Below are 27,989 nucleotides of genomic sequence, written 5' to 3' on the forward strand. Positions count from 1 at the left end.
TCAAAGATTTTTAACTCAAATGACCTTTGACATTGATCAAACGACCTAATTTTCAGCACACATAATGGCTGATACCAGACACTCCTCATATACAATTGCAGGGAATCAGATTTTAAGAATTAGAACTAATGACCTTTTACCTTGACTTGGAAAAATACTCTGCTTTTTTGAAATTTCTGATGTCAAATAATCCTCCTGTACAACTTTGATTAAATTTGATTGAATAATGTATTTGAAATGACCTCAGACTTTGACCCAGTAATCTAACATTGTACTAACAATATAATTTATGTTTCCTGATGAAAATTATATCTATGCTTGACAGAGCAAAGGCTTCTGTTATTAAATTGATACCAGTATGTTGACCTCCAAATTGACCTTTGACATCATCCAGTGATCTCAAATTACATTCATCCATTAACAAAGATTTGGAAATCAACTTCAAAAGTGATATCTTAAACTTGGTCATAGTACAAGGTCAAAGCTTTATTTGCCTTTGATCATGTGACCTAAAACTGATGCTAAATGATCAGTGACCCTTCAGTACTTTTGTGTCTAAGTTTCATGAAATAGGCACTGAAATTAGGGAAATTCAAAACCTTAACGATGATTAAGATGCCGTCACTACCGTCGTTGAAAAGGTGATACGCCTTCCTCCTGCTATGCAGGTGAGGTGAGACAAAAACCTGAATTTGACTTATAGAAATCTTGTTTGCTCCTTTATACATCTGGCCCTGTTTCATAAAGGACTTACAATTATTGTAACTTTGCCACAATGGCAACTACCATGGTAACGGGGCTCAGCAGCCAATCACAATCACGGTTTCCATGGTAGTTGCCAAAATAGCAAAGTTACAACAGTTGCAAGTCCTTTATGAAACGGGCCCCTGGGCAGTGTAACGTTAAAGTTTGCAATCAATTGCAAATATGAAACCGTCTCCTTATCCTCTGTTTCGTTGTTGATAGGTCCATCAGGTTTTGCAACTGGCAGGTCAGAATCCGTTTGTCTCTCTTCCAGGATTCTCAGCCTTGTCATATGGCTATATAGCAAAAAAAATAAACAAAAATCAGAGTTTTCAGAGGATGATTAATATGACCAATGACCTAAGGTTTCTACTATAAATGAGTCCCTTGGTAAGAAATAAAGGGAAAAAATAATATTGCTTGCTTGTGCAATGTTTTACTCAATAGTTGATACCTCATATCCAATTGACTTTGTATGTAAAAACATTGTTGAACTTTGTTGTACCAGTCTGAACAAGTATTTATGAAGTATAATCGGAAGCAGGGCATATTTCATTATGTACTGAGGCTTAATGCGTGTTGTACAATGCAGTAATGGCATCGTTCACAGAGGTCCAAAAACATTAATCAGTCATTGGATTAGACTTTGTACAAATCATCGATATTTTTACTTTTCATATAGAAAAAAAATACTACCACAACCTAATCTACTATACTTGAATTCCATTTAAATAAGTGAATTACTGAATTTAAAGTACTTTGATTTCAAGTTTTAATATCAAATTCAATTATCTTGAATAATTCAACAAAAAATGCAAACAATAATTGTTTTAAATTTTGAAAGAAAAATACATTGTTCCCCTTTTCTAAGACACCCGGGGTATTTACCAAAACAAAGTTGTGAATTCCCTTAATATATTCCCCAACATCCCCCTCTCCATGTCTTAATTCTAGAATACATCTTACCCAAATGTCAACAATCCCTTCTCCATCCTGAAGCATTCCAGACGAGTCCATCCAGAGGGCATCTGTTTCTTAGGTGGTCTCTGTGAGGGCTCTCTCTTTTCTTTAATCTTCATGTGGTGGTGTTTGAGGCTTGGTAGGATGCTCATACTCGCTCTCATCAGAGGTCATGTCAAGGACCTCATCCATGCCTCCAAAGCAATTGGTCTGTGTACATTAATGAAAGGTATCAACAATAAAGTCCTACTGAAGATGAATAATGTCACAATTGCAGAAATTTTTATCTCTTGGGAGATGAATAATGTCATAATCACACAATTCTTATACTCTGGGTTATATGAAACAGACTCATTGAGAAAAAAACAAGTGGAGCGCCTCTGGCGGTCTTGCCAGCATTATGCAATTCAATATATAGCAGCAGTGCTGACTTTGCAAACTACTATAATTCACAAAATATGATGATATAATACTATGATCATTGACCCTAAATGACATTTGACCTTGATCATGTGACCTAAGACTTGTGATATCCATAAACTTTCAAAGTTATAATGGCGATTCAACAATCAACGATTAACCCCAACATGGCAAAAGTTCATTGACCTTAAATGACGTTTGACTTTGGTCATGTGACCCGACATCTGCACAGGATGTTCAGTGATTCTCGATTACTCTTATGTCCAAGTTTCATGAACTCAAAGGGGGGACCACTTCTATTGAAGAGTGAGTGGATACCAGGTGTGACAAAAAAAAAACACTTAAAAAAGATCTCTTTTTCAAGATAGGGCACGTAAGGTAATGTAATAAGGGTGTCCAAAAACACAAAAATACTGGAAAAAAGGATATATTTCGCTAGAAAAGCTACATGTATGCTGTATGTGTTTACGGTCAAATATGCAAGGGTATATTGCCCCAACACTACATATTTAGAGTCTGATTTGAGTGAGAGGTGGGGCAGTACTAAACCCAAAGTAAACGTAAAGCCAATGTCTGTGATCTTGTAAAAGGCGATATACGACAACCACAATCTTTACACATCATTGGATGTGTACATAGAAAGATATTCATCCAGAAATCTGAATGATGACTTTTCAAAAGAAAGCTTTTTTCATCAAAATCCCTGAAAAGTTAATGGGTGCACAGACATGGGGTAGTATTCTGAACAAAGTCTTAACTTTTCTTGTAACTCTTCAAGATAACAGCTCGCCAAAATTCTCTTAAATTGGTATTCTGAATATTGTCTTATCTCTGTAAGGACATCCCCTATTTTATCTCTGAGATGCCCAATAATTTATCATCAACCAATCATTAAACTTTTTAAATGCCTAGGTCAACCAATAGAAATGTTTCCTCTAAAAAATAATTACGCACAATGTTGGAATGAGGCGTAATTACCCTTGCGTCCTTGACGCTTATGCTTGTGCACTACTGTGCTAAAAATTAACGTGGCTGTTCTCCCAATCATATTTTCTTTAAAAAGATTCATCATCTCAAATACCAATTTCTAATTGCTGAAAAGTCTAACAATCTGTCTCTGTAATGTTTTCGGAATAACTCATTTTGTAAAACAAGACATTCTTGCGGGATGCAGCAAGAAATTATAGTTTTTACTTATAAATATTGCATGCACCATAAAGTTACAATAGCCCCCTACCTCTTGTAAATTTTCTTGTATTTTGCAAGAAAGTGAAACCGAACGTAAAGATAAGAGAATTTTCAGAATACTTTTTATCTCCATATGCTATCTTGCGCACAGAGATATTTTTATGCGCTGTTATCAACTTTACGCATCATAACTATGAAGTCATACACGCTCAGTGAAATTTACAAGATCCCAAGAATTTTTAGAATACAGATTTTATTGCAACTCTGAAGATACAAGAATATTTCTCTTAAGACAATTTTCAGAAAATGACCCATGGGTTACAATATTTGTTCAATCTGAAAATGATTGCCAGGGGTTTTTCCAAGAAAATCATACATTTCTTTCAAATTTTTATGAGATATTTGGTACACTTACTCATGATAATATAAGGAACATTATCTATTTAAAGATTTTGTGAAATAAAAAGAAATACATGCTAAATCTTTATCATTAGGTGTACAGACATGGGGACCACCATCATACATGTACTTGTTAAAGGGGTAATTAAGGGAATACTTGTCAAGGGTACCGTTTTGATTCCAATACTTGCTAAGGGTAGGGTTTCATACGCCAATATTTGTTAAGGAGTGCATTTTCAGAATATGGAAAGTACTTGTACAGGATGCTTTTCTAAACCCCATAGTTGCACCTGGTATCCACATGTCAATGGAAGTGGCGTCCTGCAGACTCTAAGTCATACTTAAATCTTTGTGAACCACCCCCTGGTGTTTCATAGAGCTGTTTGTAAGTTATAATTGACTTTATGCATAACTAGTGACCCTTCTTTGTACTAGATATAACCCTATGTAGCCGACTTCACATAAGCACATAAGAACACATTCAAGTCATGCATTGAGTCATGCGTAAGGTCATGTATAATTTTACTAGCAGCTTTATGAAACAGCCAACCGAATAATCATCACTCACCTTGCCTGTTTCTAGCTCAATGACCGTTCTCTTTGCCTTCCTTAAAACCAGAATAGGATCAACTACCTTGACCTGGGTCATTTGGTGTGATCAGAATCTCTTTTTGAGCTTCCCTGCCAGAGAGAACAAAAAATACATGTACATGCATTTCAACATCAATTGATAAATTCTTACATTGATTTATTATCTACATCTATTCAAATAGTCATTGATTTCATTTCAATCTGCATTTAGCATGAGGTATTCAGAATAATAATGAATATAATACAATAATAACATAATAAAATACTACAAATTGTATGTTACAAAACCCATATCTTTCCCATAAATAATGAGATCTTAATGACAACATTTATTATCAATAATTACATATTAATGTGCAAAAAGGCAAATATTATAAACAAGAAAACAAATTATGACTTTCCTTACTCACAAAAAATAAAGAGCTATGAAAGAGGAAGATATAGAAGTGTCTCTGCAAATAAACTTTTTGAATCCCTTCCATGTTACCAGATAACATATTTTACATTTAGGTGTGAATATTAAAAAATTCAGTTCCTGGGTTTGTCTTCCTGCGCATGGTAATTCCCTAGTCTGCAGGCACAGACCCTGATTGGAACTTTGATCAACAAGTGTGCCTCCACGCAAAGAGTAAGACCAGCACATACAAAACTTGCTGTTCCAACTGTTCCAATACCTGAGACCAGTAATTCCTTTGGCAATCAAGATATCTTGCGTGAAACAACATATCCTAGAAAATACAGATAACAGGATACCTATTGAAGGCAATATGAAGTGAACCAACTCACCTTTGCTAAAGATGATCCCTTCCAGGCTTGTGCTTGATGACTTTCATATGCCTTTGCAGGATCTGGTCAATGGCTTCAGCGAAGAACTGTGATGATTGGTTGTCACTGTCCATGATGGCCCGTAAGCTCCTTGTCTTAATCCTCCATCTCCTTCTTGGTTGTCGCTATCCATCTGTGATTGGTTGAAAGATTACTCAGGTCGGTGTTTCATAAAGCTGTTTGCAAAGTTACACATGACTCTATGCATGACTTAACGCATGATGATTGGTCATCGTCCATGATGGCCCTGTAAGCTCCAAATGTTAGTATATCCTCCATCACCTTGGACTTGGCCTACTGCTGGTGTACACAAAATCAGAAGAAAAAAAAATGTCTTGAAAGGGTAACAACAAAAGGTGATGCCAAAAACCAGTAACCATTCTTTACAATGGGTTGGTTGGGCAAAAAGTAGCAATTGCCACAAGCACAAGCAAAAGATCATGCCTTTAGCAATTGCTTTAATTTGTTTGCATAACCCTTTGCATAATATGCTTAAACCTTTTTCTTGCAAAAAAGCAATGTCATGCTGGTGCAAACATGGCTCGCAGAGCAAAAGTGGGAATCCAACAAAAAAGTGTGGCAGTGCAAAATACTCTCCTTCAACATCTTTTCCTTAGAAGTGGTGTCAAACTTTTCCTTTAACTTGTTTCTAATCAATAAATTTCCATATTTGGCATTCAGTTTGCACTTACTTACTAGGAAGAACACATGTATATGTAGGCTACTGTAAACCTTTGGATTCTCTCTCAGACATATACACAGGAAGCACATGCCCTGATCAAGCAAACACTCAAGCTGCTTTGATGGATCTTGAAAAACCATTGCAAAAAGTTTTCTTTTCAAACCAGCCCAAATATATCAATTTATTAAAAAAGAAACAAGTTAGTTTGACACCATGTCCAAGACATGAAAAATGAATCTAATTGCACCCCTGTACAAGGTACGATAATACGCCAGTGGCGGACTGTACCAGACTGGAAGAAGAAAAGCCAATCATTGTGAAGTTGGTCAATAAGTCATGATTCTTGAAGTATTGCGTGCTACTTCAGTTCAAAGATCACAGAAAATATGATATATTGGTATCAGAGTGTGAATGCATTCATCACGGGTGGAAATTTGTTAGATTTTCAAATTTTGAAGGCTTACAACAAATCAGGAATAAGATGAGCTGCTGAGCAAGATTCCTTTGTGTTTCCACTAATAGATTAAACATTTTATATCACGGACGGAGATGATAAATATGGGATTTTCAAAATATTGGTACATTTTTATCATTAACAACTTAATACTGACCAAGTATCGTTATTGCCAGTAACACTGGGGTAACACTCAGGTCTGTTAGCTTCTACATGTATGTCAATCATATCGAATTCTAAACCAATAAATTCCAAAAAAATAAAAACATTATCATGGACAGATATCAAAGATAGACACAATTAAAACAAATATAAAGGAGGACCTTGTAAGAAGTTCTTATTATTTTTATGGGGGGCGGGGGGCAAATGCTAATATTTTTATGATTTTTACATTTCTGAACATGATTAAACAGTATTGGTTGCAAAATCAAGTTGCTGCAACAAACTTCAATCAAGTTGAACCAACTTAACTGAAATTCTTTCCTTCATTAAGTTTATTCTTTCTTCCTTCCTTTTTTCCATCTTTCTACTTTCTTCTAACATTAGCCGTGCCCTTAGGCAGGGCTCGACACTAGCGGCGGTCCGACGGTCTCAGACCGGTAAAAATCGCTGTCGGGCCAGTAGATTTTCGGAAATTGGAAGATTTACTGGTCCGACATGACCAGTAAAAAATATCATTGTCGGGCCAGTAATTTTTCCAAAAATAGCAAGATTTAAGGGTCCGACATGACCAGTAATAAAAACCATTGTTGGGCCAATAACTTTTCCAGAAATGGTCAAATTCACAGCAAACCATTCCCCCGTTAAATTCAGCCATTCACACACAGAATACACACAGAATGAATCGCACGTATTCGTAAGTGTTAGAGTACTATACAGCATGCATACAGCTGTGTACATGTAGTCAGCCACACAGCTCACATGGTAAATTCTCCACTGGCCGCACGAACGAAGCCTGGCTAAACTCTGGCAGAAATCTCTCACAGAACTGTCAAAATTCAAGGTTCATACTCATGAAAGGCTCTTATAATGTCCATATTTCCTAAAAATTGGAGCAACTCTGTCATTCGTAAGCAGTAAAAGGAGAAATTTTCACTTCTGTTTTGGTTCAAACAGATCGGGTTTCGGGTGATATCGTCTGAATACATAATAGCCCCACATATGCATTTATGTGTGTGTTGATACACTTGGTATCTGACTTTCTTTCGTAGCTATTTTAATTGAGCCAAAAAGAAACTGATAAATTTTTTATGATAATAGTTTTAGCTTTCTTCCTATCTTTCTTTCCTTCTTCATCTTTCTTTGTTTCTTCCCTCGATTTTTTTTGTTACTGTTTTTTTTTAATTTCCCTTTTTTCTTTAATTCATTTTTTCTTTCTATCCTTTTATAAAATATTTTCTCTATTTCCTTTTTCTCTCTCTTTCTTTCTGATATTTTTTTTCTTTAGTTTTTGAGTCCATCCATCCTATATTCATCTCTTTTCTTCTTCCTTTCTTTCCTTCCTTCTTTTTACCCCTTTCTTCATTCTTTGTTTCTTCCATCCATCATTTATTTACCCTTTCTTTTTTTATTTCTCTTCTCAGCCCTTTCTTTATTACATTCATTCCTTCCTTTCTTCTATCTGTCTTGTTCTTTCCTTTTTCCCTTTGTTAATTACATCCTTTTACCTTCCTTTCTTTTTTTTTGACTGCTTGCTTCCTTTATTCTTTCATTCCTTCCTTTCTTTGTCTCTCGGTCTTTTTTTTCTTCCTTTCATCTATTCTTTTACCTTTTCTTTTTTTTATAATTGCTTGCTTCTTTCCTTCCCTTCCTTTATTTATTTCCTTCCTTCTATCTATCATTTTACCTTTCCTTCATTTCTTCCTTAATTCCTTCCTTCTTTCAATCCTTCCTTTTCTTTCTTTTGTCTGTCTTTCCATCTCTCCTTTTACCCTTTCTTTTTATTGCTTCTTCTTTCTTTCCTTTACTACTTTCTGGATTTGTTCTTTCTTTCTTTATTGCTTGCTTCATTTCCTTCCTTTCTTTCTTTTCTTTTCTTTCTTTCTTTCTTATATTTGTTCCTTCTTTATTCCTTCCTTTCCTTCTTTAGTTTTTTCTTTTTTTCTTCCTTCACATCTATCCTTTCTTTACCTTTTTTTCTTCCTTTCTTTTATTCTTTCTTTTCCTTCCTTCCTTCCTTCCTTCCTTCCTTCCTTTCTTTCTTTCTTTCTTTCTTTCCTTCTTTCTTCGTTTCTGTCTTTCTTCGTTTCGGTCTTGCTTTCTTTTTGTCCTTCATTTCCTTCATTTTTTTTTTTGGGGGGGGGGGTAACGAAAGGCTAGAAAAATAAACTTGCGCCTTTTCTTAATGTTTTCTTTATTTTTTGGGACCAGTAGATTTTAGGTTCGGACCAGTAAAAATTGGAAAAACTGGGTATCTACTGGTCCGACATGAATAGGTTGGACCAGTAGAAAAAATGGGTTAGTGTGAAGCCTTGCCCTTAGGGATGCCACTCGTGAGCCTAGAAATTCCTGCAAATGCACACTGCCGATGGTTATCTTCACAAATTCTTGGCAGGAATGATTAAACTTATTCCAACAATGCAAAATAAAGTACACATATAAACAACAAAAACAATGGTACTCACATTAACCTGAAGAAACACTCTTTCAAGTTCTTTCAGAAAAGTGATATTTTAATGATTTTTTTAAAGTGTGTGCTCTGTACAACATTGGCATACCATAGTCTAGACAGCTGGCAGCCGTCTGTTTCGAGGAGTTTTTTAACATTTATTTTTTTTATTCCTCCTCGTACACAGACGGCTCGCTATCGTGCAGCCACCATTAGGGGACTTGCAATGCAAAATCCCCCCGTCTGGGCTGTACAATTTTTGTCTTTAATGAATAAAAATTTTGAAAGTTAACACAACCAAATGCAAATTAATATTCCCTCGTGGCAATAACTGCCAAAAAACGGACAAAAATCTTCTTCTTCTCTATAAGTACAGGCCACCGTCTGGCGTATTGTCGTACTGTTGTGCAGGTGCAATGTATGTACTGTGTCTCAAATAAGGGGTCTAAAATGAATCAAGAGTGTGCAGCTAAAAAGACATCCGTAGAAAGTTAACGGAGCTGGATTTTCTGTACCTCCCTTTTGAAACTTGGAAGAGAGGTACATGAGACGGCGACCTGTGGCAGAGCGTTCCATAGCCTGGTTGCGTCAGGAAAGTAGCTTTTTTACAGTGTCTGTGTCCTAGCAAATGGTACTTGTAATTTCTGGTTATGACCTCTTTGTGAGGAATGGAGAGATGGGATCAGAGTAGCCTCCGGGATGGATATTAAGGAGTTCTTAATGCAGAATATCATCGCAACCTTTGCCTGGGCTCTCCTTTCTTGCAGGGATGGCCATTGCAGTTGTTGGAGCATGGAGGTGACACTGCTTGTTCTGCGGTGGTCATTGCAAACAAAGCGAGCATACCTTCTCTGTATCATTTCAAGCCTCATGACGTTAGCTTGAGTGAAAGGATCCCAGATGATACTTCCATATTCCATGACTGGTCTAAGTAGAGTGAGATAGCAGAGCACCTTGACTTTGCGAGGACATGATCTAATGTTCCTTTGAAGAAAAGCCCTGGTGGAATTAGCCTTTTTTGCTACCTGGCTGATGTGATGATTCCAGCTGAGCTTTTGATGGAGGTAGATTCCAAGATATTTTGCTGTGTCTCCTTTCTCCAAGGTGTAACCATGAAGGATGTATGGCAATATGATAGGCTTCCGTTTGTTGGTTACATGGAGGACTTGGCATTTCTTGGGGTTGAACTCCATTAGCCAGTCAGCCTCCCATTGCTCCAAGGACTTGATGTCTTCCTGTAGTTGAGCACCATCTTCCTCTGACCTTATCTTGCGATAAACTAGGCAGTCATCTGCGAAGAGCCTAACAGTGGTGTCATTAGACAGGTACTCTGGTAGGTCGTTGATAAATATCAGGAACAACATCGGACCGACGACACTACCCTGCGGAACTCCCGATGTCACTTGGGACTTGGTAGAGATGGTTCCTTCAAGGAGTACTTGTTGCGTGCGATTGTCAAGAAAGTCGGCTATCCATTCATGAGTAGAGTTCCGTATGCCATAAAAATCAAGCTTATGAAGAAGTCTCCGGTGTAGCACCTTGTCAAAGGCATTGGCAAGATCTAGCAGGATGACATCAATCTGTTCTCTGTTGTCTAAAAACCCTTCGCAAGGTCTTGGACCGCAAGAGCAAGTTGTGAGACACAGGATCGTTTTTTACGGAAACCATGCTGAGCATCAGAGAGGATGTCATGGTCTTCAAGATGGTCCATAATGTTGCTGTGGACAATGTGTTCCAGAACTTTGCATGTCATTGATAGAGGGCGACATCAAGTTAAATCAAGTTAAAAGGAACAAAAACAGTGACTTACCTTGGCTGTCGCGCAAATTCACTTCCCCGTTTTATCCGACCTTAAGTACATAAACATATGGCCACTGAGTCCCCTGTACAGAAACTTCGGTCTCTGTATTTGGTGAGTGAAGCCAACGGAGTTCAGCTAAACAACCAACATAACAGAGACTGAAGCTTTTGGTCTAACCATAGTCCTACCTGTAGATTCCCCATAGGCAGGGTGGTAGCAGTGAACAAGTGGTTATATAATAACCTTGTTCATTGAATGAGTGCTCCTTCCTTTCTTTTTCTCTTTCTTTCTTTCTTTCTTTGAATGAGTGCTCCTTCCTTTATTTTTCTCTTTCTTTCTTTTTTCTTTCTTTCTTTCTTTCTATTTCTTCTTTGAAACTTTTCTTTTGCTCTTTTATTTCAATCTTATATATAGCTTCCTTCCTTTCTTTTATTTATTTCCCCCTTGACAAGAAATATATATGCATTTCCCAGGAAATTACTAGCCCTGATCACTTGTTCACTGCTACTACCCTGCCTGTGGGGAATCTACAGGTAGGACTATGGCATGCCAATGTTGTACAGGGCACACACTTTAAAAAATCATTTAAATATCACTTTTGTGACCAAAACTACTACTAATTTCCATACAGTTGCAATTTATTTTTCATTAGTAACTTGGAAATAATTTTTTGGATTCACCAGAGCGCTCAAAAACTTGAATTTTGGGCATATTTTGTGTACGCCCTCTACTGGTGAAAAGTAATATTAGGCACTTCAGGTGAAAATTAGGAAAGACTGTTCCAGCATATTTGATAGGCTCACAATGAGGCCCTATATCTACGATTCACAAAACTGTTTGAATTTTCAAATTCCGATATCTAGAAGTCGAGTTATTGTCATCTTTGTGATGAAAAAACAGGGCGTTTTGTGGACAAAAGAAGATTGCGAAATCTTATTATTTTCTTTGTTTTGGGCATGGCACATTTATAACACATAGCTTATGGGGAATTGTACAATCTTAATAATAATATATCTTAAAGTACTCAGATTGATTTGACATAATTATTGGCATATGATGTCTTTGGTTCAAGGGCAACTACCCCTGGAAAATTCCCCCCACCCCCCGACAATTCCCCCCCCCCCCAGACAATTACCCCCCCACCCCCGCCCGGACAATTACCCCCCCCCCCCGGCCGGACAACTATACTGTTATACTGTAAACCTATGCCTATTTCGGGGGTACATGTAATTGCCCTGTGGTAGGTTTGTGCACAGGGTAAACATGACTTGATATTGATTTTCTTTGCTTGAACATTAGAAATTAAGTTTTCAATTAATATAATTTGTAATCAAAGAAGAGAATTAAAATAATAATATTAGGATTTCTTGAAAAAATAAAAACAGAGTGATTTCAATTGTCTATTATCTCATTATTGTTATTGTGGTCTCAATAAAATTGTTGATATTATTATTGTCTCATCATCGTTTCATTATTGTCCCAATTTTTATTATGATTATTATTATTATCATAATAATTATTTTTGTTTCATTAATATAATTTTCTAAATAATTTTTACAATAAAAATTACTATCATTATAGTAATAATTGTTATAATTATTTCATAATTATTATTGAAATAATAATTATTATTGTCTCAAAAATTATAAGGCCTTTAATTATAATTATGATTATTTTTATAATTATAATTAAAATAATTTGATGACAATAATTATTTTTGTTGACTTATCAATATTACTGTCTCAGTAATTATTACAATTATAATTACTTACATTATTATTGTTATCATTATAATTCTTTTACAATAATTATTATTGTATTGTCTCAATATTATAAGGCCTTTAATCGTAATTAGGATTATTTTTATAATTATAATCATTTTTATAATAATCATTATTATTGATGACTTATCAATATTACTGTCTCAGTAATTATTACAATTATAATTACTTTCATTGTAATTGTTATCATTATAATTATTTTATAATTGTAATAATATTTACAATGTATCATTGTCTCAATAATTATAAGGCCTATAATTATAATTACTATAATTATAATCATTTCTACAATTACATTTATTTTGATTATGAGTATTGTTATGATTATTATTGATATCTCATTAATATTATTGTCTCAGTAATTATTACAACTAAAAGTACTATCATTATAATTGTTATCATTACAATTATTTTATTATAATAATGATTACTGTAATAATAATTATTATTGTCAATAAATACTAGAATTGTCATTATCTATGTAATTATAATTATTTTATAATTATTATTGATGTCTCATTAACATTGTCTCAATAATTATTACAATCATAATTATTATAATTATAATTGATATAATTGAAATCCTTTTATAATAATTATTATTGTAATAATAATTATTATAATTGTCTCAACATTTATTGTCTAATTATTATTAATGTCTCATCACTATTGCCTCATTATTGTCTTCAAACTAATCATCAACACCAAAACAAAGGTCCATAAATCAGATATCAAATTCATGAAACACATCTCAAACATGTATTTTTAAATTCAAAGGCTTTCTGTGCCATTTAAAGATACGACTTCCGTTGACAATTCCATATTCTATGCATTCAGACGCATTGATACAAAACAATCCCTTATCAATCAAAATTCTTGAATTTTACTCGCAGTTTTTTGTCTTAATACATATTTCGCAAAAAATCTACAAATTAATTTTCAAAAACAATTCAAATTTCATAATAAATAGAGCTCAAATCGTAATTTAAAAAAATATATACAACGAACAAAACGAAATGTGTCTGAAAATCCAGACTAATCTCGATGCCCATCGCAACGGGGATGACGTCACACACAGCTTCTCGCGATCGCGCACACGGTCAAAACTACCCTGCTCGATCGTCAAGTCAGATTCGCAAACGCCTCATGACACTCAAATTTGAAGCTCATATTCGGAGTCTCTCTACGGACCAAATTCGATTAAAATTTCACAAAATGTTCTCAAATATATAAACTTATAAATGACCAAAGTTATCAAGAGATCTGATGATTACAAGAAGGAAATTTCAAGCAAAGAAAAATAAATACTTCGATATTAGGTCCTTCCCTCGCAAGAAGGTAAGTGTAACTCTGTGTTATAGTATTTCCGACGTTTACCGAAGATGTTCGAAGCAACTGCGAGAAGTTTTGACCAATCAAAATCATGGAAATAAAGGAAGAAAATGACTGTCTTTTCGGCCAAAATCCGAATGCAACTCAAGCACTCGGCCGAAGTGCCGAGCGGAGCGAACTGTGTGTGTTAGACATACGCCTGCCATTCACTGCAATGCAAAAATCGACGTCTAGCGCTTTGTCCGCGCGATCGCGCGCCCGACTGAAGTGCCTAGTAATATGGCAAGAAAATTTTCATTTTTTGATCTCTATTTTTAATTAAGAAAAAAATTATTTAAAGAATCAAATTTAAATAAGAGCTAAGTTGTAAGAATAATAGGTGTAATGGAAATTGTCAGTGTAAAAAAATCAAGCATTTGCCCCAAAGAAAAAGAGAAAATTAGCCAAACATTACCACCCTTATTTTGCCACACATAGAGCACTCACACATTGTACGAGGTTAGTATGTACTAACCTCGTACAATAGACCGTGTTTGACCCTGGATTTCGAAGTAGTCGGCAAACATCGCTTCATTGCTGAAGTAATATTTGCCGAAGCTCCTTCTCGCTACGCACCGGGGCTCTTGCCGGTAAGTAGCAAGAGTTTGTTGAATATAAGAATAATAATAAAATAATAATCCGATAAAAAAAACACATTTTGCTTACCTCGGCCTCGAAAGTGACTTCGCTTGTCTCTTCCACGGAAATACAAGGAAGCCCGTTGGTGGCGCTAATAATTTCACAACCTTGATTCAGCTCCTCGGTAATTTTATAACTGTATCTAAATTCTTTGAATGCGCAATCCTCATGATTAATTTACTAATTATGGGCACCAATTAATGAAATGCCTTCAAAAAACATAATTAATGATTATCATTGGTGATGATAACACTCATTTGCATTAAATTAAAAAGATGACTGATAAAAAAAAATGAAAATAATATACGTGCCTGGAAAGAAACCAGCAGTACAAGCTTTGACGAACGTCAATAATACGTATACGGTATACCAAAGTCTATACAATGAAAAGATTGGACACTTCACGGACTTTGCGTAATGCCTTGCGTCGATATGCGTGTAAAATAGTGTAGGTGCCTATTCTTTCCCTTGTCGTGTCTTTGATATGAATATAAATCGCGCGCCCTCTTCAGGAGAAAATTGATATCAACGCTGACTGATTTCTATCTCCGTAAAATCTTCACTAAAGATCAAGAAAATATACATATTTTTAGAAAGAAACTTCAAGGAGAAGTCACGGAAGGATCTAAATGATTCGGTAAGTGTCATAGCAGGATGTGGAATATTTATTTAAACATAATATTTTATGTGGGCAAAAGCCCACTGTATTTTCGAAGTGTAGTGGTGTGTCGCGTGCGTATGACTGATAATCCTTCACTCGCGAGACGATATGAACCCATGGGTGCACATAGAGATATAACTACTGAGAACCACTCTAGGCGACACCGCAATACTTACCCGTGTTAAGAAACTGAGACTCCACTCACGCGCATTTGGGCAGCCCTAGCTTAGAACTAAGCTTTCTTTCCGTAAAAAATCTTTATTCTTATGATTCAATAAATGTTAATGAATATATAATTACTCTTAAATCGGTACTCACCGGTTCTTTTCTTGAATTTTCTGCCAAATTCCCACGCTTCTGGCTTCAATTCTGCGATGGATTCTGTTGCCATAGACAGCTACACATGCAACTCTATTTATAAATGGAGCGCCCCTTACGAGAGTTGTTAATGCCGCGGAAAAATTGTTAGGCATTTTGGCCTGTGGTCAAGGCGTTCTTTTGTTCTATTTTTTTATAGGTATGAGATCGAAATCACAGGGACTATTCACACTGTTCCATAATGATTCCGAAAGGAGGTGCAGCACCCCCCACCCACATGGGCGCAAATCCCAGGGGGACACTTCCCCCTAACCCAAAATAGTAGGGGCACATTATCAAATGTCCCCCTACTATTTTTGTTCTTTTATATATGATGGAAAGAAATAGCAGGCCTACATCATTTAAATCGAAGTAAAACATGTATTTTGGACGAGACGACCTTCTTTTGGGGGTGATAAACCTTCCTTTTTGTTTTTTTTTTGTTAGTTTGTTTTTGTTTTTTTTTGCCTGTTTTCCAGCCCCTGGTCCCCTACCTTAGATTTCCACCCTTGCCTCCCACTACTCTTGATATTGTTTGCGAATCTGTTTTGTAAATTAAAGGGGAATTTCACCCTGATAAAAAGATGATGAAAATATGAGAAAAATCATTTCAAAATATCGATGAAGGTGTTATTTGACAAAAAATGGAGTTGATGAATTTAGAATGCTTGATTTATTGTGACGTCTATAACGAGCAGTTGCTCTATCCTAAATATAAAATGCCCAAATTTCCCATTTTTAATGGTCCGTAACGACCCACTTTTTTCTTTTTGATAACAAGTATGAATTGATATAGGCCTACTAAAATGTACCATAAAAATCATTATCATGTATTTCTTGACATTTCATTTACTTTTTTACCATAATAATAGCTGCTTGCAAAGGCCTACGCCGTCACAAAAAAACCCGGGGGGCCGGGGGGCACTTACATTGACGAGTGGATACCATGCGCGACCAAAAAAAAACGTAAAAAGGATGTCCTTTTCACGATAGGGCACGTTACCTACGTAACGTGATAAGGGTGTCAAAAACACAAAAATAACGAAAAAAGGGTATCTATTAATTCGCTAGGAAAACCGTCGTGTTTAGGGTCTAATTTGCGGGGATGATAAAACAAAATCAAAATGTTTTATAAAGGATGTCCTTTTTGCTCCAACACTTCGTGTTTAGAGTCCGATTTGCGCGAGGTGTAGAAGGTGGGGTCGTACTAAACCAAATAAGGTATAAAGCCGACGACCGAAGGACCCGTAACAATAAAACATTCCTGTACTTGTTTAGGGGTTCATTTCAGGGAATATTTGCCAAGAGTATCGTTTTGTTTCCAATACTTGTTAAGGGTAGGGTTTCACACGCCAATACTTGTTAAGGGGTGCATTTTCAGAATATGGAAATTACGTGTTTAGGGTGCTTTTCGAGACCCCATGGTCGCGCATGGTATCCACTCGTGAATGGAAGTGGCCCCCCCCCGGGCAAAAAAAAAATCTTACCTTTGAAAAAGATTGGTGGGGGATGGATTTTCCTCGAACGCATACCAATTTTTTTTCTGCTATTTTCATAATAAACTTTAAATGAATTCAACTTTGCACTACTTAATTTTTTCAAAGACAAAATAACAAAATTACATCTCGTCATCATCATCATCACCACTATCATTAGCATCACCATCATCATCACCACAACCGTCACCACAACCATCATCATCACCAAGATAATTTTCATCATCGTCATTGCCATCATCATCTTTTTTTTTTCTTTATTTTTTCCCCATCCCTTCTTCTTCTTTTTTTCTTCCAATATTCCTCCTTTTTTTTAGAGCGGCACACCGTCATGCTCCCTCACTGATTATCCGCCTCTATATGCTTGGTGTTGTATAAATTGGCGGATACCTGAATGAAATACTGAAGAGAAAATAAGGAAAGGGAAAAAGTAAGAAGAAAAAGAAGATGAGGAGAAGAAAAAAAGAAAGCCAAACAAATGAAACAAAACAATGTCAAAATTTCGTAATAAAGTCTTCTACATGTACGTCAGTTTAATAATGATGTTTTCATTGAAATGAGAACAAAAAAAGAATTGAAACCATAGGCGGCGGAAGCGGGGACGTTCCCCCCTAAATTTGTTGTTGACCTTTTTTTTTTGCTTGTCAATTTATTTTCCTACGTCCCCCCTAAAATGTTTGGGTTGAGAGCCTTTTTTTTTGCTTGTCAAAATTTTTTAGGTTGTCCCCTCCTAAAATTTGGGGCTTCCGCCGCCAATGATTGAAACAGGACTACATTATAGTGTAAAGAAATAGAGGGAAGCTCCGAGACAATAAAAAGGTTGAAAAAGAAAAAAATGTGAAAACACAAAGCTCTCACAACATGAGCATAATAACAAATAATAACAAATAAGCGAGGACAAGTAGCTGAGGGACCCCCCCCCCCCCCAACTCTCTCTCTCTAGTTATCTATCTATCTATCCGACTCGATTATATAAGAGAAGAATTTACTAATCAAAATATTATGAGCAAAAAGCACGAGCTGATATTTTTTATGAATATTCAAAACTGATAGAGAGACGCAATCGAATTATTCGATTGCGACAAAATTGATGATCTGAGAATTTATTGTTTTTAGGAATTCATTAAAAGCATAAAGTTGATCAGCATTAAAATATGGCAGGCGCAACGCATGAGCTAAAGCTTTATAGGCATACACCGATAAAAAATTTTAAGTATTTTTGGTAATCATGAAAAAAATTGATATTTCATGAAAGAAAGCTCAAATCCCGAGGAGGAATATTCTTATGAATTGACTTTAAAAAAAACTGTGGTAAGCCCCATTTAATATTTGATTATAAGTCGAATAAAACAGTAAAAGCTGACAAACGTTCGCGTGATATTTGGCAACCTCCCCCCCCAAAAAAAAAATAAATAAATAAAAAATTAAAAAAAGTTTTTAACTATAATAATGATCGAAGGTAATTTTGTCTCGCGTAGAACTGGACAAATGAAAAAAAGATTGTCACTAAAAAAATGAAGGTAATTTTGACCCACGTAAAATTTGGCGAGCCCCCCCCCCAAAAAAAAAAAGGAAAAAAGGTTTTAACAAGCAAAAAAAAGGCTAAAAAGGAGAAAGAAGAGACAAGAATAATTATGAACGAAATATCCCCATTACAAATAATGCTGTGATCATCATAAGGGAGGGGTCGCATAACTAATATGAACAACGTATTTAATTCCAAAATATTTACTACAAATCTCAATAGGGGGATCGGGCAGAAATGCTCACCCCCACCCCCCGATCCGCCACTGATTCCAATCAATAATGACATTTATCTGCAATACTGATACTTTGGAATCAAGATACTGAAGATTGATACGCTTTACATAAATTATGAACGTCTGACAAAAAGATAATCTACCGATCACCTGACCGATCAGCTGACCAGTTCGCGTATCACTTCGGAGTTGATCACTCGTCGCAGCTGTGTGGAACGCTCACCGAAAATCAACAAAAAGGGCCTGAAATGTAAGTTTAATGATAATATATTTTAATTTGAACTACTTAATTAATACTTTTAATGTATCCCCACCAAATGAAAGTCATATCACGTAACTCCAATTTGTATTAAGGCGTACATTTACCAAAGTCTTGGGTTGGAAATCAGAACAGCATTGTCTAACCCATATTTTTGGGTAATGTCGCCTATGAGGTCCATACATGTTAATGTTTGGACCTCATTGGTACTAGGAGTGCTGAGAACAAGGTTATATCCACTCATTCAATGAACAAGGTTATAATATAACCTTGTTCTCAGTTATATTAGGGTTACCAAAAGGTCGGCCGATCCAATGAGCAAAAAGCCTATGGGCAAATGAAAATCCAATTGCAAGTGCGTAAATCGTGCGCATTGCCACCCATCGTCTGTTCTCGATGGCAAAAATGAGCATTGAAATGCTTTTCCTCAGCAAATTAGTTCATCTTAGTTACAAATTTTAGGCTCGTTGTTGTCTATATTAAATTTGACTAATGTGGGATGAAGTGTCTTACCTTCATGTGGTATCGAAAGTGACGTTTGGAGGTTAAATCCACGAGAAATCCACGATTATCGTCGCGTGTATTCGCTATGGAGAAAAATGCGTGTGATCGCATGCATTATTGCAAGCTCGAGATGGCGCTGTTGAACATGGTCTAGAAATTCATAAAAAATAAACGAAAATCCTTTGAGTAGGCTCACAATAAAATCATAAAAAATATGGTTTATGACTAAAACGGTAGTTCTCTTGCCCACACATATCATACTTGTTGTTGCGTAAGAAATCCTTTTTTCATTACAAAAATATAGCAATAAATGTTTTAAAAATTATGTTTTACACATGGAATAATTTGGAAACATCTATATTAGAAGAAAAATGCTTTTTTTGAATGAATTCAAATTAAAATGAAGTTTATACATGCCTGCACTTTTTCCTACTACTCAAAAAACTAAATGGGCCGTCAATCAACGTTGGTTACCTCGGCAAGTAGGCGTGGTCTATCGTGAAGTTCGTTGGTGACTTGTAGACTTGACTCAGCCGCCGAATTTAATTCATTCTCCGCGCACGTCCAACTGCAACTTGTGCACTTATCATCACTGCTAGTGTTTGCCGCACTGAGGACAGATGAAACAATTCAGATAGAGTTGCGCGTGTACAATGAGTGAAACAGCGCGATCGTTTCATGATCGAATGAATTAGTGTGCCTGTCGAGATAAAATTCATCTGCCATGTTATTTTCTTCCATGTTTTATACAACTGCAATTGATTTGTTATATTATTTTCTTTGATATTTTCCTGTATATGTATGTATGAATGTTATTTGAAGTGAATTTATTATGCTGGTGTGAAGATGAAACAATACTGAGAGAGTTGTGGGTATACAAAGAGTGAAACAGCGCGATTGTTTTATGGTCGAATGAACAGTGTGCCTGTCGAGATAGAATTTAGCTGTCATGTTATTTTCTCTGATGTTTTATACAACTGCAATTCATTTTTTATATTATTTTCTGTGCTGTTTTCCTGTTTATGTTTGAATTTTATTTTAAGTGAATTAATGATATAAAGATTAATCGAAAACAAAGCAAATAATTATCGGTTTCATTGTATTCGTGATGAACAAGTTAAGGTATAAAAAATGATGCTTGTTTTTTTTTTATTTAAAGGACTTTAAGTTAATTGGAATTGAAAAGGACGTTTAGTGTTTCCTATTAAGTACACTTTTTTTCTTTTTTTTTCATTTCACATTCTCGGGATGCGAACCTCCACTATTAATAAACAAAAATATTAAAAAAATAAAGACTCGCAAAAATTTTAGTACTATAGTGCAACGGTGATTTGTTGATTTTTTTGTTTCATTTACTCAGAGGTACGACAGACAAATACCCAGTGTAGATCAAACTTTTGCTAATGGGGGGTGGCTACAATTTTTCTCCCCGATCGGCGCCGTTAAAAAACCGATTTTTTTTCTTTAACAAAACAGCATGATATACCTTTCTTTTTATTTTTCGCACCGCCAGTAGGAGGGGGTGCCGCCGCCCATAATTGGGTCCGGCACCTGGATCTGCCTATGGAATGGATGAGGAATAAGGAAAGGGGAGAAAAATAAAGGTGCCCCCTCCCGTAATATATCAAATATTTGTTAGTGGATTTTGTCGTTCATTCTCAAGTGAGGACTTATTTTTCAACTTTTGATGATTTTTTTCCTAGCAAATTTCACCTATTAAAGGGGGGGGGGGGGTCTAGTATACTAGGTCTTGTTTATTTTTTTGTATTGAATGCCTCAACTTTTGAAAATCCTGGATCAGCCCCTGTCAAGGTGTATATAGATGAAAATAAACTTGAATAGGGCTCCATCACATTAATGATTTTCAAACTTTTCAAATTTTCCCCGTTTAACATGCACTGTGAGGTGAATAATTCAAATGCTTTCACAATCGCTACCAAAGAAGGGATCAGGGGGCCGGTCACCCCCCACCCCGTTGGCCAAAAAATTAAGAAAGGAAGAAGAAACAGAAGGAAAAGAGAGGGGAAAAGGAAGAGGGGAATGGGAGGGAGAAAAGTGAATAAAATTAGGGAGGGGATAGACTTTGATGATTTAAAAAAAAAACATGCAAAATTGACATTTTCGCTCGCGCTTCGCACTCGCATTGCTCATTTTCGATGAGTACATATTGCTCAATAGCTGATATATATCAGCTTGACATTTCAAGCTTTGCAGTCAAAATACAAAACATATACTCTACAGTCAGCTATAGAACATTGAACTTTCATTATTATTTTTTTTATTTATACCTCGGTCACATTTGCTTGTACGGCGGCCGTGCGAAAAGTCGAAACAGCCATTTCATTCTTTTTTATTGAAACCACCAATATTTAGCTGGCACACACAAAAAATGTTTAATACAACTGTTTTCTACTCGCCTTAGAAAAAAATGTGACCGAGGTATCACGAATCAATAAAAAAGTGCTTTGTAAAATATTTGTCTTATGATCTGAGTATCAACATTTTTAGCTCACGCTGTGCCCTAGAGCATTATTTCATTTGTGGACTACCTACACTCTTCATGAAGGCCCTATTTCATAAATTTCTCAAAATCTTATATCAGTTAGCATTGAGCGTGCGTGCTTGAATAGGTAAGTCGTTAGGCATTAATAGATCAGATATTAATTTTAATGGTTAAATTGTCCATTTTGTTTCATCTCGCGCTTAGCAAGAGGAATAGAAAAATATTCATCACTTTCAGGTCCGATCCTTTGTCAAATCTATATCAGCTCTTTATTAAGTGCGATCCAAATACACCTCACAAAGTACTTGATCTGAAATCTATCCTTTTTTCAGATCGGAATATCAAATATTTTAAGGACGCGCTTCGTGCTCGCTTGGATTTTCGTATATTAAATATATATTCAGAATGCCTAGATTGTAGGCATAAATCGGAAACACGCGCGCGCATGTTTATCCAGATACTCAACTTGTTAGTATTTCAATAATTATTATCCAGTTTCAGAAAAACAAAATTATGTTAGCGCTTTGTGCTCGCATTTTTAATGTAGGAGGAACCCTATTACTCATCCTTTTCATGATGTACAACACATGAATCGAGTGTCCCATTTTTTAGGTCTAAATCTCGATTTTTTTTTCTGCTCGGGCTTGGCGCTCGCATTAATTGTTTTATAGCGACGATCCTGTTCATGGTCACAATAACTGATTTAAATTTTCCATTTTTTATTTAGAAGAGTCCAAAAAAAATCGCCGGGCTCGCCCTTCGCGCTTGCATTATTTTATTGTTGAAGTAACGTCTCCATTAAGTGAAATAGTCCTTAACAGGTACCTTTTTGATCAGTTCGAAACGTATACAAAAATCCCCGGGCAAAAAATCCTTTCCTTGCATGATGTAAAAAGACACGAATAGACATGTCTCGTTTTTAGGTCTAAAACTTCAAATTTTGTGATCGCGCTTCGCATCAGTTGCTGAGTTGCGTACCTATCCTGTTTAAGTTACAAAAAGTGCCTATATATGATGTCAATTCTGCTTGCGCTTTGCGTTCTTAGTAATTGTTTAGTTGCATAAACATTTTTTTTTCATGATAAACATTGCCCAGAAATTTCAAAGTTTGTGGATCAAAAAATAATTATTTCAATGAATTAGCTCGCGCTATGCGCTGGCACTAAATAAAAAGGGTTATATATCTATGTTGATTTATAAGACAAAAGCTAAAAAGTAACATTTCTTCAAAGAAACAAATATAAATCATCTTCGCGCGGCCGCTTGGGGAAAAATACGGGTGAAAAAAGAATTCGCCCCCCCCCCCCTTGACGAAAGCTGAATCAACCCCTTCATCCTATTTGTTTCTCTCCTTTCATCCATCTCTCCATTCTTCAAGGAGCCGCGGAATAGTTTTGAAAAAGGGGCTAAACATGAAATTTTGAATTTTGTGTGTGTGTGTTTCTACCAATGAAATTATTAATGAAATATAATGCGGTACAAAAATCAATGTCATTCTTCTTTCTGTTTTAAACTACTTGAAAAAAAAAACTGGGAGGGGGTGGCAATACCGCCACTGCTAGTAATATGATTACCAGGTATACCATCCGTCACTATTTTTTTAGATAATCATGAGGATTGCCCGAGGAGATATCTTTTAAAGGGGTTGCTGGCTTTGAAAAAAAAGCCAAGGGAAAGAAATTATCTCTCTAAAGATAAGTTGATTTTGGTCGAATATCATACTAAACTGATTTCCAGGTTCAGGGGCGGCGATCCTGGGGATAGGTGGGAGCTCAATGCCCCCACTTTAAAAAATCACTAAAAAGTGCCCCTTTTCTGTTTCCCCACTTTCAACTTTGCTCCACTCCCCCTGTCGTACGTGTACAAAAAAAACGCACCACCAGCTAAAAAAAAAAAAAATCTTGGGGGTCACAACCCGAGCACCCCACTTCCAAGGACCATATACAAGGACTCTAATTTATTAATTTTAAAGAAAGCGTGAGTGAGACATCATTTGTTGAAAAAAATAGAGACCTATTAATGACTGCATGTGGTCCTACCGGTACGCTAGATCTGCACACAAAACTACTTTCATGTGACACGCAAAAGGGATAGATCTTAGTGGAAAAGTTGGATAAAACAAACAGGTTTTAGAAACGCCTTCGTTGGCGTTCAATTATATGGGTGGTATGATACAAATTCTGCTAGCTTATTCGTACTAATATTTCTGGCCATTGTACTTAGATCTGTATTTTAATGTGGAAACATTTTTTTTTTATGATACAAATCGAGCGAGGCAAGCACAGTGATATGGGGCAGAGTTCCAAGTCTCCATGCCCCAGACAGTGGTGTAGCTAGGATTTTTTTCCAGGGTCCTTGCTTTTTCAGGGGGTGTGTATGTGTCCACAAGAGATCCGAATTTCGCCAATAGGGGATGGGGCCCGAAATTATCTTCACCTATATCAGTCACTTGTTAGTTTTATTCTTATAAAACAACATAAACATAAAATAATCTCATAAAAGTGCGAGCGCGAAGCGCGAGCGATTTTTTTTTATACTTTAATGTATTTTTCCTGAAATTTAATTTTCTGGGCAATGTTATGTGTGATCCTCAACAAGATTCGTATGTACCCCCAAGCTTGAACATAAATTTTTATCAACTGTTCTAGCCTTATCGAAAAGAGACCTGTTAAGGACTGCTTACAGTTACCCATGAAGACGGTATATATTTCAATAATGCGAGCTCGAAGCGCGAGCAATTTTTTTGACATTCCGACCTAAAAAAACGTGATCATTCTGAGCACTTTTTGTATTAATTAATGGGATAGCCGATAGGTATTTAACTAAACAATTGATGCGAGCGCGAAGCGCGAGAGAAAGATAACTGAGATTTTAGACCTAAAAGCGGGACACTCTATTCATATTTTGTAAGTCATAAATAGGATATAGTCAATTGGGTATCATGAATAATGCGATCGTGAAGCGTGAGCAGACAATTATTGATATTCTGATGTAAAACTGAATAATTTAAGTACATTTTAAATAAAGAACGTGCACGCTATCGCGCATGTTTTATATTCAGACCTAAATTCTGGGCATTCTGAATTGTTGAATGGAATGAACATTATGAAATACCCGTAGACAATATGAACTTGGCAAATCAAACAATGTGACAATGCTGATAATGTAGACCATAAAACGGACATTTTACAGAGCAATTAAATTTGTAAATGAAAAAAAATAATGAAAGCTCGATGTCCGAGCTAAAATATGTGTTGCATATTGACTTCAAAACTTGCTCCACATCAGCCTATTGAGAAAGATATGAATCCCATCGAACAGGCAATTATGGCGCAAAGCGCCAGCAAAAATTTTATATAGTAACATGAAAAGATTTTTTAAAGATTGCAAGTCTTCCCCTCACATTATTTCATTCACTCGTCTTTATCCTTATTTTCCTCTTCTTTTTTCTTCTGTCTTTCTACTTCTTTTCCTTTTTATTTCTTCTTTCTCCCTTTTTTCTTTACTTTTTTTTCTCTTCCAATTTTTTCTGGGGGGACCTGGGGAGGGGCCCCCAAATCTCAGGGGGGCAGATGCCCCCGGCCCACCGTTGCTACGCCAATGGCCCCAGACTGAATATATTTTTACATCAACTTACTCTAAAAACAAGTGTTTATGTTTTATTTTGTATCATTCATTTTTTAAGTATAAGGTAAAATTATAAGTCTCGGAGTGTCAGTTAATGCTGCAAAAGAAGTATAAAGCCTACTCTTTTGCAGCACTATCCAGCTACCGCGGCGAGGACGCCCTCCGAGAAGGTAGCCATATCAAAACTATAAAAAAAAATTCCCCTTAGATTACTGGTGGATCCAAGGGGCATAATTATCGAGAGCCAAAATTGTAATTTGTTAATAGGCCCTATTTTTTGCTTGTCAATTTTTAGGGACGAAAGGACTTTCCATTTTTGGTAAAAACATTTTTTAAGGCATATCAAATTTGTATCGGGAAAATGTGCCCTCCATAGGCCTTATCCCCCTAAATTTCAAGTGGGGACCATTGGCAGCGGAAAGCAAAATTTTGGGAGGGGGGGCACCAAACTTTAGTGACAAGCCCTATCCCCCAAAAAAAGTTTATCAGCACAAATTTTAGGGGAAACCACATGATTTTTTTAGGGGGGTCCACTGGAATTTAGGGGGCACGCACGAAAAAAAAAATTGACAAGCAAAAAAGAAAAGGTTATCAACAAAAAAAATTAGGGGGGCGATCGTCCCCCACCTCAAAATTAGAGGGGGGGCACGACCCCCCCCCCCCGCTGCCTATGGGGGGACGTTACTTTTTTTGGGCAAATTTTTTTTTCGCCCCCCCCCCTTTGATAACCTTTTTTTGTCAAAAATTTTGGTGCCCCCCCTAAATTTTTTTGACTGCCGTAGATAATAATGCTCCCCCCTTTGGAAAATCCTGGACCCTCCCTTGTCTAGATATAGATGTTTAAAGAATTAATAATTTTGAAAGTCAGAGTGCCCTCGCCCCCCCCCCATGCTTTAGTTATCATAGCATAAAACTTATGCCATGTCTAATCCTTATATCAGCGAGATGTCAGAGCATACTATCCGTCACCAAACGACTGCATTTGAGCCGTTTATTTCTTCTTTTCTCTTCTTTTTATTTTTGGGTTGTTTTTTTAATCATTGTTTATTTGGATAAGCTCGGATCCGAGACTAACTGGGACGATGAACGTACTTTCGTTATTTGGGTAACAATAGGCCGAGGCGAGAAAGGACACGCCCACAATCCCTCGTTCAGTGCCGAGCTTTGTGCATGCGTGTCGACGAAATTTCAACTACAAATTTGTACACAAAAACTGTCACAATTCGGACCTAATTTAGCCTCAGATTAACAGATAATTAGATCTCTTTGATATACCAAAAGTCATTCACTTGGGGTTTTTGAGTATGCTGATTCAGGTGAGGTACTTTTCAATGCTTTTTAACATAGATTTAAAAACTTAGATTTTCCTTTTGGTAACCCTAGTTATATCTCCAAGTGTGACAAAATAAGGGTGGCAATGTTTGGCTTATTTTCTCGTTTTCTTTGAGGCAAATGCTTGATTTTTTTACACTGACAGTTTCCATTAGACCTTTTAATTCATAGGCCCTACTGCTTGGCTCTTATTTAAATTTGATTCTTTTTATCATTTTTTCTTAATTAAAAATAGAGATCAAAAAATGAAAATTTTCTTGCCATATTACCTTCCACCAATAGAGGGCGTACACAAAAATATGCCCAAAATTCAAGTTTTTGAGCGCTCTGGTGAATAAAAAAATTATTCCCACATTACTAATGATAAATAAATTAAAACTGTATGAAAATTAGTAATTTTGGTCACAAAAGTGATATTTTAATGATTTTTTTAGAGTGTGTGCTCTATACAGCATTGGCATACCATAGTCCATAGTCCTACCTGTAGATTCTCCACAGGCCAGATGGTAGCAGTGAACAAGTGGTTATATCATAACCTTGTTCATTGAATGAGTGGCCCTGATCTGCATGCATTTAGACACTCAACGTGTGTGTGTGTATTTGAGTTTTGTCAGACGTGTATCAATCAGATATGATTATTTACGTCTGGGACCGACCTTTAACGTCACCATCCTTTAACAGTCACATCACAATGATTTATATGTCATGTATGTGCAGTAGAAATACTTACATCAATTTTAACAGGTGGGGCACAAGGATGAAGGACGAGTCAATTTCATGCAATCGGCAATCAGAATCCAGGTAAAACTTCGCTTCATCTACAGTTTATAGATGTATAGGAGATATCATAACGAATAAAAAGAATTGATTCGTTTAAATAGTCGGCATTTTCCCGCTGACAACATGTGAAAAGTTCTCATTTGTGCAAGTTAAGGAAGCCCAATTCACAAGGAAATTTGAAAAGCGCACCGTTTTCGGTGGAGATAAAAATTAGGCAAATTATCTGTCGCCCTCTATCGTCGTGTAA

General features: G+C 36.1%; 1 long non-coding RNA gene across 2 annotated transcripts; it reads right to left on the reverse strand.

Annotated features, from left to right (window-relative positions):
- Positions 1-873: 873 nt before the first annotated feature.
- LOC121411559 lies at positions 874-27,986 on the reverse strand. 2 transcript variants are annotated; one of them, XR_005969489.1, is made up of 5 exons: positions 27,693-27,986; positions 5,089-5,427; positions 4,280-4,392; positions 1,711-1,914; positions 874-1,040 (listed from the first exon to the last, which is right to left on the reverse strand). It is a non-coding gene; the product is annotated as an uncharacterized LOC121411559 (long non-coding RNA). The 2 variants fall into 2 exon arrangements; XR_005969488.1 differs by having other exon boundaries at positions 5,089-5,260; positions 27,693-27,983.
- Positions 27,987-27,989: the final 3 nt, after the last annotated feature.

Source organism: Lytechinus variegatus, chromosome 3 (assembly GCF_018143015.1).
Source record: "Lytechinus variegatus isolate NC3 chromosome 3, Lvar_3.0, whole genome shotgun sequence".
NCBI classification, from domain to species: Eukaryota; Metazoa; Echinodermata; class Echinoidea; order Temnopleuroida; family Toxopneustidae; genus Lytechinus; species Lytechinus variegatus.